Raw genomic sequence first — 12,538 nt, 5'->3', positions numbered from 1 at the left:
TCCTGGTCGATGATCTTAACTACTGATACTTCAACTTTATTTACCAATACGTACTATGAATTAATGAAATAGGCGTTTGGATTCAATTGGAAAAATACACAAACTTTGATCAGTTTACAACCCCACCTCACTATTACCAAATGAAATTGAACACTCTTGCAAAACACTTCGGATCCGTTGACCAGATACTGTCAGCAACAACCTAAATTGAGAGAGAACAAACCAGATTCCGGAGGAAAACAGAACATTATGTCACTGGGCAAGCCCTCACATAGAATCCTCAGGGCCAAAAGAGGAGAAGAAGATCAAAGAATAAATTACTCTGAGAAATTGAGACAGACATAATGAGAATGAACAACAATTGGATAGAACTAGAAAGGAAGGCCCGGGACAGAGTGAGTTGGAGAATGTTGATCGACGGCATAGGCTCCATTGGGTGTAACAGGCGTAAATAAGTAAGTAGGTAAGCACCCAATCGATAATCTTAACTACTGAGTCTTCAACTTTATTCACCAATAAGTGCTATGAATTAATGAAATAAGCGTTTGGATTCAATTGGACAAGTACACAAACTTTGATCAGTTTACAGCCCCATCTCTATTACCAAATGAAATTGAACACCCTTGTATTTTGTTTACATTCTATAAAGCTTCAACAGATAAGAGAAGAAGAACTGTCGTATTGCTCAGCATAGAAATTAGCAACGGGGCATATTCGCTTATCACTCCGTATCTATGCTTGTTTTCAGTAAATGTTACGTTGAACATTATTCCTGCAATAGCACATGCTTAAGTCAGGTTATTGATTCGTCAATCACTATCATAATATAAAATTAAATTCATTCAACATTTTTGTTTCACTCACAAAGATCGACCAACAACAGAACTTCAACTCTCAAAGATAAGCTTTGTAAATTGTTAAACAAAACAGTCCGGCTTGTTGATGATAGTTGCCCTGTATTGTTGTCCATGGAACTGGATTTCCCACTAATGTTAGTGTTTTAGATAATTATACATGTAACATATTAAAACCGGATAATTACAATTTAGTTTACCTGAATTATCTTTAATGTGGTTTCTACAAGAATCAAAATAATAAAAGTAGCATGTGTTCATTCATTCAGTTATCTATCATCAGAAGGGTTTATGTGGAGATTTAGTACTTTTCATAGTTGAAAGCGTGAGTCAATTGAAGCTATACCACCATGGCAAGCCTTGAAACACTGGACGGCCGTTTCGTCCTATTATGGGACTCGCGAGATTCGAACCCAGGACCTACCATGCTCGAGCCAGAGCCCTGAAGACAATTGGTGAATGGTTGCTCAACTTCGTGGATCAGTTGAAGCTAGACATTAACACTGTTGGATGCCAGCTCAGTGGTCTATCGATTCAGAGCACTGACTCGAGACTCGTAGGTCCTGAGTTCGAATCTCGCGAGTGCGGGTTCGTGGATGCTGTAGGGCCAGTGAAATGTCACTCGCCTCCAGCCAAATCATCCGGCATTTGGGTCACTAGATATCGAACATATCATCGATCCCGTCAAGATAAAGGACAGTCAACGCGCATCAGTTAATCATACGCCATGGACTGGCCCATGCGGCAGTGGTTCTACTTCGCTTGTATCTACTTTAACTAATATATTCCTGTAATAACGTCCTTTGTGTTGTACAGTCTTCAGAGCATCTATGGTCCCTTGATACGTCGATGGGGCAATCCACGTAAGGTGCTGGTCGCGAGGTGTGACTACGAAGTTAGCTTGTTCGTTACACCGTCCCTGTCAAACTCGAGTAGGCCTCCGAACATTTGACATAGATCATCAACGTTGATGGTCCACAATGTACACTGCTGAGGAGTCCCACAATAGAACGAAACGGCCGTCCAGTGTTTCCAGGTTTTCCATGGTGGTCTAGCTTCAATTGACTGACGCTTTCAATTATCTCTCATCACCAGTTTGACAAATGCATATTCAGCTAACAAGCCCTACAAATACACTCAACTCATTAGTATTCACAGAGATCTATAGATTTATTTATAAGGTTTCTATAGAGTAAGAAAAACTAATTCTCATTCAGTAATGCTAATAGGTTAGCTTACGTTTTGTTTCATTTCCTATTCTATAGATATCTTCTACAATGAGCATTGGATGAGTCACAATTTCTGTCAGACTAATGATTCCTTCAGTAGTGATATAATCTGTTGTTGAATTCATGAGTTGTGGTCTGAAAAGAAGCAAAATGAAATTATTCGTGCGACCAAACAACTTAAAAGCATCTTCAAATACATAATTATTTATAATACTCGATAGTGAGTACTACTGAAATTCGTGGTATACCAACCGAAAGAAAGAAAAAAAAATAAGGCCTAAATTAACAAGCATAGTAAGCAAAGATAGATAGTGACTAGCAGTGAAATCCAGGATGCGCGTTTCGTCCTATTCGAGACTCGTTGGCCAGGTGTACCTCCATCTCACAGTTGATGATCACTATGGGACTCGAACCCAGTACCTTTTCCTTCAAACGCCATCGCGTTTGAACAAACAATACCAAGTGAATTCAACTAACGAGTGTTCATCAATACACTTTGAGGTCAGTTTAACTTACTTCGATTTGATTTCAACCATCTAGTCACATTTTCACTTTGAGAAATACCACCCACATAAAGCTTACACTATTTCGTTTGGTTTGTGTATAAAACGTTCTTGAAAATCTTTGTTATATAGGATTGTAAACTATAGATTTTGCTCATCAAATGTATTTAGGTATTGTGATCATTTGTTCCAATCGTCGCCCGAGCTAAAGTTCTGATGTCACAAAGATAACTTTGATGATTTCACCCACTGACAGTATACTGTATAGATCAGTGTGATTTCTTATTCCAAATAGCATACTGATCATTGACACTGATGTATTTGAGTGGACAGAAAGATCAATATCCACACAGTTTGTAGAGTATATTTCTATTACCAGTCATCAATGTATGTACACATCCACGACGCTCCTAAGTCAGTCAGAATGTCATAGCTTTATTCAAATCAACAAAATATTTTGTTGCAGTTATACTTAAATTGGATCTTCGTTTACATAAAAGAAATTAGAATCGTTTGTGAAGAAATTTCAGATTTCTAAGAAAAAGGACCCACTGTGTCACTGGAACAGAATAAAGATGAGTCAGTGGAAAATTTTCTTTTCGATGATTCTAATATCACTTTGAACCTCTGAGAAATCATTAGATCAACCGGACTAGTTATTTCACGATTGTATTACCCATATGAATTACATTACAAAGATATCTTCCTACGTCTTATACCAGCTTTATCAGAAGTCTGCATCCACGATTCCGCCAATCAGAGTCAATGTGATTTATTGAATTCATTAACACCAATAATGAGATTCAATCAACCAATAAAAGTCAATGCACATACACTTAAATTGATAAGTTTCTCATTCGGATTGTGATTATTGGTTTCGGTTTTACCCTTGATAAGCTACATTCATTGAAGAGTTGAAAATTGTAAATCTGTGCTTTCAAAACATTTCAGTAATTAAATTACTACAGTTATCGTCTATTCAGTTGTTCATAAAGATTAATTGTAGGCACGTTTGATGGGATTATACTTACGTTGGTTCATTGTGTAACTGTAAATAGACGACAAGGTAAAAAAATGGTTGTGAATACAGTCGTTAAGAAATGTTAGAAGAAATTAGGGGAAAAGTAGTATTGATTTCAGAACATTTGACCTATTAGTTTTGTTACTATGGAATGATCTCAACATAGTGCACACAGTGTCGAGTCACCTGGACTAGTGGCCACATTGCAACTTGATCGATAGCATTCGATCAGCACTAAGAAGGAATTGACACACATGACATTGATCACTATCCAATGATCAATCAAGCGTGATATCTATCCCTCTTTGACTTTTACTAAATAGGTATTTTAAAGCATGATCAATCGGTCTAATAATAATTCTTTGTATGAAACGCTCTAGAAGCCGATTCCCGAGATGTTTTTGTACATTTAAACGATTGGATTAGACCATAATGTTGCGGTTATCAATCTCAGATAAAGAGATCAGTTTTATGTGGATCTCAATGTCAGTCAGTCAACTTCAACTGTCCAAACTAAAATCGAAATACGAATTTTGACAAAACGTTGTTCTTTTATGTTCCGATCAGTTATTGTTTGTCAAATGTGCTCTAAATTCTTTGATATGAATGCACCAATCTACGAACCAGGAGAAGCTTCAACGTATCAACTGCTACCCTATTTTTGAAATGTTATTTCAGTTGAACTGATGTGAAGCCATGTCAGTCGTTCAGTCGTGTTGAATTACAGTGTTATTGACAAGTGATCAATTTAGCGATTACACGTATCCATATATAACTTAACCCATTTTAATAAGTTATATTTCATCTTCATTATTATCATAGACTGGAAATGGGGGGGTAAGGGGAGATCTTTTATTTGTATATATAAATGTTCTTAACAAGTATATTATGTGTGATCAGATTGTTCGAAATGTATAGCGCTAATATCTCATCACATAGTTCTTATAATCCTCGTCTTCTTATATTACACTATCGAAATGAATGAACGAATTTTATATAGTTAGGATCGTGAGTCAATTGAAGCTAGACTATCATGGAAAACCTGGAAACACTGTACGACCGTTTCGTTTTATTGTGAGACTCCTCAACAGTTCGCATCCACGATCCCGCATTGCGAGTGAGATTCGAACACAGGATCTACTAGTCTCGAGCCAGAGCACTTGACCTCTAGCGCCACTGAGCTGGTAGGCATCCGACGGTGTTAATGTCTAACTTCAACCAACCCACGAAGTTTGAGCAAAACATCCACCTTTGTCTTCAGTGAGCTGATATCTCACAACAGTGATCAGTGGAGTTCAACCAGTTCCGTTATGAGATATCAACTCAATGAAGACAATGGTAGACTTTTATACATAACAAATTGACAGGATAAATAGGAACTGGAAAGAATTGCTCAGGACGGAATTCGATGGACAATCCTGGTGGGCGGTCTATGTTTCACGACGAGGGGTGACTTATTCGTGTTATCATAAATAATATAAATATGAAAAAGCTATTATAAGTATGGCATATATATATTGTAATGAAACGATAATGATTTGAATTACCTGAAATATCATCCGTAAGATTTCAAGCAGAATGTAAAACAAACGGTTGAATAGATCTAACATCATTTTCGATGTTCAGTCTTTGTTTCAAAATTTGAATGTCAATTTATACTGTACTTTAACCATTTATAAATAGAAAGAATTCCATGTCTACTATGAACTTGATCTTGTATTGATCATTATTATCCAAACTGGATCGTAGGAACCATGGCAACTGCATTTCTATGTTGATTCTCATTATATAAAATGTAGACTGATCTGTTATTTCTTCACTAAGTAAACATTAAGAGAAAAAAATAAAAATACTTTTCTAATTTTGGATGGTTTATTTACTCGAGTGGGATCATTTATAACTAGATAAACAAAGTACAGACCATTGTTTACCTTATATTGGGTAACTATTGAAATAATCATTCGTCGGAAATGAGTACAAATTCAGATGTGAAGAAAAAAAGTATACCACCCAATTCAAACAAACAAATATGAATTATCATAGTTGAAAGCTTGATTCAATTGAAGCAAGACCACCATGGGAAACCTGGAAGCACTTGAAGGCCGTTTCATTCTATTACGGGACTCCTCAACAGTGCGCATCCGCGATCCCGCACTCGTGAGATAGGAGCTCGCTGAAGACAATTGTTGAACGGTTGCTCTAACTTCGTGGATCAGTTGAAGTTAGATAATAACACCGTTGGATGCCGGCCGGCTCAAAGGTTTATTGGTTAAGGACTCTGGCTCGAGACTGGTGGGTCCTGGTTTCGAATCTCGCGAGTGAGGGATCGTGGATGCGCAGTACTGAGGAGTCCCATATTAGGACGAAACGGCCGTCCAGTGCTTCTAGGTTTTACATGGTTGTCTAGCTTCAATTGATTCACGCTTTCAACTTTTAAGACACTAAATCTCCACAAAACCCCTCGTGATAAATATAGATTAATTATAATCGGATAATGAATGTTTTTCTTCCAGAAATATTACTCATTTAAGATCAACACAGCATAAAAAGTTGTATTAGGAAGGGTGGACATATACTTTGATACTTACTTACTTACGTCTTTTACCCCTCGTGGAGGAGCATAGGCCGCCCACCAGCATTCTCCATCCAACCCTGTCCTGGGCAATGCTTTACAGTTGTTATTCATTCTTTACATATCTGCTTCTATTTCCCGCCGTAATGTGTTCTTTAGCCTTCCTCTTTTCTGCTTCCCTTCAGGATTCCAAGGTAGGGATTGCCTCGTGATGCAGTTTGATGATTTCCCTAAAGAATGTCCTATCCACTTCCAATGTCTTTCCCTAATTTCCTCTTCAGCTGGGAGCTGGTTTGTCCTCTCGCACAGTAGGCTGTTGTTGATAGTATCCGGCCAGTGAATGTTGTTAATGATCACAATTATATTTGACTGCTCAGTAGCTTTACACGGTTCCTAGATAACTTTGGTTGTGTACTGGTCATATTCTTACTTACAGTTCTTTTGTACTGAAGATTCTCTTTAACCACTTGAAACCTAGAAGTTAAACTATGAATTAATTCAAAACCATTTAGTTGGTTTATTTTGATGCCATGACTTCGAGAAAATCATTTATGGAATACGTTTTGAAAAAGTCCCATAATTATGAAATCGTTAATGGAAACGTTCACCATGTCTAACTTACTCATAGAATATCTCCATTGAAACGTTTCAACATTTTCTTCGTCTCATGTACATGAAAACACTGAAAAGTATTCGTCAACTTACTATAAATTATAACGTCTCTCACACAAATATGGACAAGAGTGTTCAGACCAAGAGTAATTTTTTTTAAATTTCGGAACAATTAAAGTGTACGACATCAATCGTAGATGTATGGTAGTACGTTGTTTAATCCATCAATTTTCAAGGATTCGCTACTAGGTGCATTTTGGAGCATGTGAAGAAGGAAAAGAGGTATCTAGAAAAAGCTCGTTCAGCAGCGGTGCAGAATTAATGGAAATAAGTAGCCATATCAGTTCAAAAGCATGCCAGTTATTGGAAATGGTTCTGGTTAATAGGTAAGACGTTCGAGACTGCTCTACAAGGACCATTGAGGGTGACCTATTGTGTATGGAGCGTTTTGACGGAGTTTTGTTCTTTGAGCTGGATGGTTAGGTCGTGGGGCTTTCATCGTCCTTCTGAACGACACCTCAGAGTCTACAGGACAGGCTGTGAACCACATGTGGAGAAATTCAAACATTTCACTCCTACCCGAAGTGCTGTGCTGATGATGTCGTTCAGAAGGACGATGAATTACTATGTGAAATTACTTCCGAACAGTTGAAGAAATGGCGAAAAATACATTTCATTCACTTAAATGTCTACATTCATTTTATTATCGCATTGAAATTATGAATCAATCAATGTTGGCCACCACTGAAAACTTGGAAGCACTTGACGGCTATGTCGTCCTAGTATGAAACTCTTCAGTAGTGTTCATCCACGACCCTGCACGTAAGACTCAGACTCAGGACCTTCTGTCTCATGTGAATTCCTTATTTGTTCCTGGTCTGAATGCTGTAGACAAGATTAGTTTGTTTTCTGGAAAACTAGTTACAATGGTCAAGATAAACTTGTGTTTATTGAGAGTGAACTTATCAATTTTGTCTAACTCGTTCACATCTATAGTGTATTTATCACTGAGATCTTATACTACACGATTTCGACGTTATACCTATTTCATCTGTACGATAATGGAGAATTGGACAGTTTTAAATGTCTTTGATATTATCTTCTTTATACGTTTGGTTATTTAGTTGACTATTAAGTCATTTCACAATATATTCTTCACCGGATAATCTAAAAATAACTATACATAACTGAAAACGATTAGTTGAAAGCATGAGTGAATTGAGGCTAGAGCATCATGGAGAACCTGGAACCACTGGACGGCCGTTTCGTCCTATGATGTGACTCCTCAGCAGTGAGCACCCACGATCTCTCCTCGCGAGATTCGAACCTAGGACCTACCAGTCTCACACCAGAGCACTTAGTCGAGGAGTCCCACAATAGGACGAAACGGCCGTCCAGTGTTTTCAGGTTTTCCTTGGTGTTCTAGCTGCAATTGACTCATGCTTTCAACCATGAAAATACTAAATCTCTACAAAAACCCTTCTGAAAAAGCTTAGTATGATGTTTGTATGATTGACGATAAAAAATTACTATTTCTTATTTAAGTATTTGTTTGACACTATCACTTCTCCCACTCTTCATTACTTATATCTAATAATGATAATCGGTATTCCATTCAATGTTTCATCATATGTACTATTACTATTAGTATTCAACGAAACGACTGTATCCAGTTCATTCGCTAAATTCCTAAATATATCAATATACTGATATACACGCTTAACATTATATAGGCAGATGTTCTATGTCTTTGTATACTCGGGCTCATGAGCACCTCCCAGTGTGGTTAGGCGAAGGTGTAGTCGAAACGGTTAACAGATCTATTTTAGCCCATTTAGTTCAGACGCAACGTAGAGCCCACATCGAGCAATCTTTCACAATAATATATCGTGTCAACAGAAGTCTACCTAATTCTGTCAGACTGAGAATCCTGCAGACGGCTGAGGCAATTACTATTCGGATCAAAAAGCCAGAGCTTTGCATTCAAAAGAAATATGTTCAGCCGCTCCTTTTACACTGACTAACTTAAGCGTCAACTTGTTAATAATCAGTTTTATAATATGGTGACATTAATTTAATTCATGTTCATTTTAAACTTATTTCATATACACATCTTACCAGTCAATATTATTAAATTCATTTAGTATTGTTTGTTTTGAACCTTCCCATTGATGTTTTTAGAACTGCAACTGGTCAGTCTCTAATTGGCCATACGTGCATACTGTGCGTATTGCCTCGATATAGCCTTAATTCACAGGCATGATAAGCAAAAATGGATAGTGGCTAGCAGTGGAATCCAGTCTGATGCGCGTTTCGTCCTATTTGGGACTCGTCAGCCGGATGTGCCTGCATCTCAGAGTTGATGTTCACTCTGGAACTATTATTATTATTATTATTACACTTGCTAACCTTCAAGAGAATTTTATTCAGCATCCAACCCTATTTACTATATCTGACCTAATTCATATTATTCTACATATTACGTAATTTCTGATTTGTAATCCCAATGTTCTATCTCACTTTATGTCACCCTATTACAAACACTCCGTGATTCACATGGTACAGTTTCTTAAATGATGTACTCTGCCATAAACTTGGCCAATTTTTTATGGATTATTGAAAAGAATATTCTTTGTTCATATAATTGTGATTTCGAATTTTGTTGACATTCCACATCAAGTACCTCTAGTTAACACTATACACAGAATGAATCGTTGATCATGTTTTCACAGACGTTCAGCGTTAACTTGTTTCAAGCCTTTTTCATCGCTGATAACTAACATTCTCATCATTGTACATTTAATCCATCAACATAAAAGGTAAATGCCATTAGTTGCCCTTATTCCCAAGTTCAAAAAATGGAACCTACTTCGTGAAAAAATTGTTTTCAAGGTCAAATTATTGAGTTCAACATTAATTGAATGAGTGATCTTGTATATTGGAAAGGATCAATCGAAAGGGTTGCACACATGATTGTTCTATTGTTCACACATTCATTGCAACCTTAGTCAAGTGTTGAATGTTTTCAGCAATTATATTGTTTATGATTATGACTACAGTTGAAATAATATTAGTACTCACCTTTCGCTACTTTCTCTCGAATAATGCTCATGTTATAAAGCACATTACGTTTTCGTCGTTGTAGTGATTATGATGCTTGCAGACAGTAATCATTAGCTTATATGTATAATTGCATACACTGATGATATTACTACTTATATTTGTATGAGTAGTATTAAAAGTTTGAAAGAAAATAAGTGACTGATTGAATGATTGATAGGATAATTTATTGAATGTGTGGACAATTATTTAAATTTGAGAGTAGTATCTCAGTGTAGATAGATAAGAATCATAACTGGAATTGTCGGTAATTAAATGATGATATTGTCCTAAATGACAGTCTAATACTTCAAATATAACGATCTAATTTAGAGAGAACAACATTATTAAAAATAATTCACTCTAGTAAGTTGACGTTCAGGAGGAACCATAAGAAAATTTCATAGTCATACAGTTGAGAACTGGTATAATGATACATACAAAAGAAAAGTTGAAAAGCGGTAATAAATTCAATTTACATGAGATGTTATTTTGACTTCGAAACATTGCTAGAATTTCTCAAAAGTATCCTGGATACTGAACAATGATTGCGATAACCGTTACATCTACCTCCACGATATGACTTACATGACTTGGATATTTTATTAACCATGACTCCTGAGCAATCATAAGTGTACGATAAATACTAGGATAAGGCTGTGAACTTGATACGATGAACAAGATAGGCTTTACTTTTTAGTGGAGTTAGCTTGAACAAGTTCGTAACTAGAAGCGGAAATTCTGTCAAGTGTTAAGTGCTATGTAACGATATACGGTGACAATCCAGCAAAGGTATAACTATAAAGGGCATTGAAAGAAGACAAATAGACATTCAGATTGGCTAAATGTGGAAATATTAATAATATGGTTATTTCATTTGTATCACTGATTTATATTCTTCATTCGCTTTTGATTATTCTCTGTAGGAACTCATGATATTCAGTTTAGGAGATCTAATTTTTATTGTATTTTATAGTTCTGTATTGTGCCCCCAAATGCCTTGGTACGGCCGAAAGTGAGGAGAGTCCGCTCTCCCTCTCCAAATGCTCTCACATAACTACGCGTATATAGCCTCTGCCAGTGAAGTCCTACTCACTGCCTTCTCGCAACATTACTGTTGTTTAAAAAATTGAGAAGACGAAAAGGAGATGTCCGTCGCTTTAACCGGGTTGGTGGACACGGGAAGTCCACCTAGGGGAGTTGGAAAACCCTCATTCCAAACCAGTGGTGCACATTGCTTTCAGTATCCTGAGGGAACAAATGGCGTAAGAACCAATCGTCGTTGGTCACCGGCTACAATGGACTGCATCTCCTTACGATGCTCCACTGCCTTGTGGATCAGATCTTTAGGTCAAAGGCTCCGGTTGTGGTTTTGTAAGAAAACCACCTGCTTCATTCTGGGCACCCGTGCAGTATCACAGCCCTCACACAAATCTCATTTGATTTGTGCGGCGCATATGTATTCGGTGCCCCTTTGTACCAATATTTAAGTGTTTAATTAAAATAAAATAATAAAAAGTTCTGTATTGTTGATCGCTGATCATGTTTACACGATACAACTTAGTCTGTTGAAACGGCTTTCGACGGCTTATTGATGTTCGTGCAGGAGAAGATGAAGGGCGCGTCCACTTTGTCCAATGTAGTGTTTTTCACAATTGGAACAGTTTATTTTGTAGATAATGTTTGCTTTTTCTTCTTTGTCATTTTGTCCTTCGGTTTGCACAGGAGTAATTGAAATCACTTTGTTGGTTTTTGTACCACGCTTATTGCAAATGGCTTCAGGAAATTCTGATATGGCTTTTATACATGGTAGAATTATCTGTTTGAAGTTTTCTGTACCTGACTTCGTGTTACGTCCAATTAAGAATTTTGCCCGTTCCAACTATTGAAGTACTGGCCGTCGATATTCGCAAATCACGAACCCAAGTAGGCAAGAGAACGAAAACTTCAAATTAGATACCAAGTTTATTCGCAATTCACAAATAATCGACCAAAGTCGTTCTAACAACAATAATTATAACAATTACAAAACAAACCTTCAATTTTGTAGGTTCCCGGAGCAAAAACTCCCAAATACCAAACCAATGACAAAAGAAACCAAAGTGTCCGAAAAGAGTGATATAAACAAACAAGTACAAAGGTTAAGTAAAACAAACACATCCAAAAACACAGTAAAATTGATGTACAGTAAAAAGGTTTTAATCAGCCAAATGTCTTCAGTTCTCCCGTAACACTTCGTTTCTGCTGATGCGTTTTGTTGGTATTTTTTGGTGAAATTGCAAAGGTAGTCATTCTTTTGAAAGATAATCGATAGATATTTTGTTTTTGTTCACAGCGCGGTAAGTGTGCTGTAGCGTTTTCTCGCCCTCTTGAATAAAGTTTGTACACAGTTACTTTTACGCGTTCTTTGGTTGTTGCTATTGTAATTGAGAAGTTGATCTGTGTAGATAGGTTTCCGATGTATATTAGTCTCGAGTTTTTTTTGTATCGGTTCTGGTGACTAGTACATCTATGAATGATAGTTTGTTGTTTAACTCCTTTGTCATTGCAAATTTTGTCATCGAAGACCTCGTTATTCACTTATGATAATGGAAACGTGTACGGATAAAAACACACGAATAATTTCAATACATTCAGATAATCTGAAG

The sequence above is a fragment of the Schistosoma mansoni genome (assembly GCF_000237925.1).
Source record: "Schistosoma mansoni, WGS project CABG00000000 data, supercontig 0154, strain Puerto Rico, whole genome shotgun sequence".
Lineage (NCBI taxonomy): Eukaryota > Metazoa > Platyhelminthes > Trematoda > Strigeidida > Schistosomatidae > Schistosoma > Schistosoma mansoni.
Note: the sequence above shows the minus strand (reverse complement) of the source record.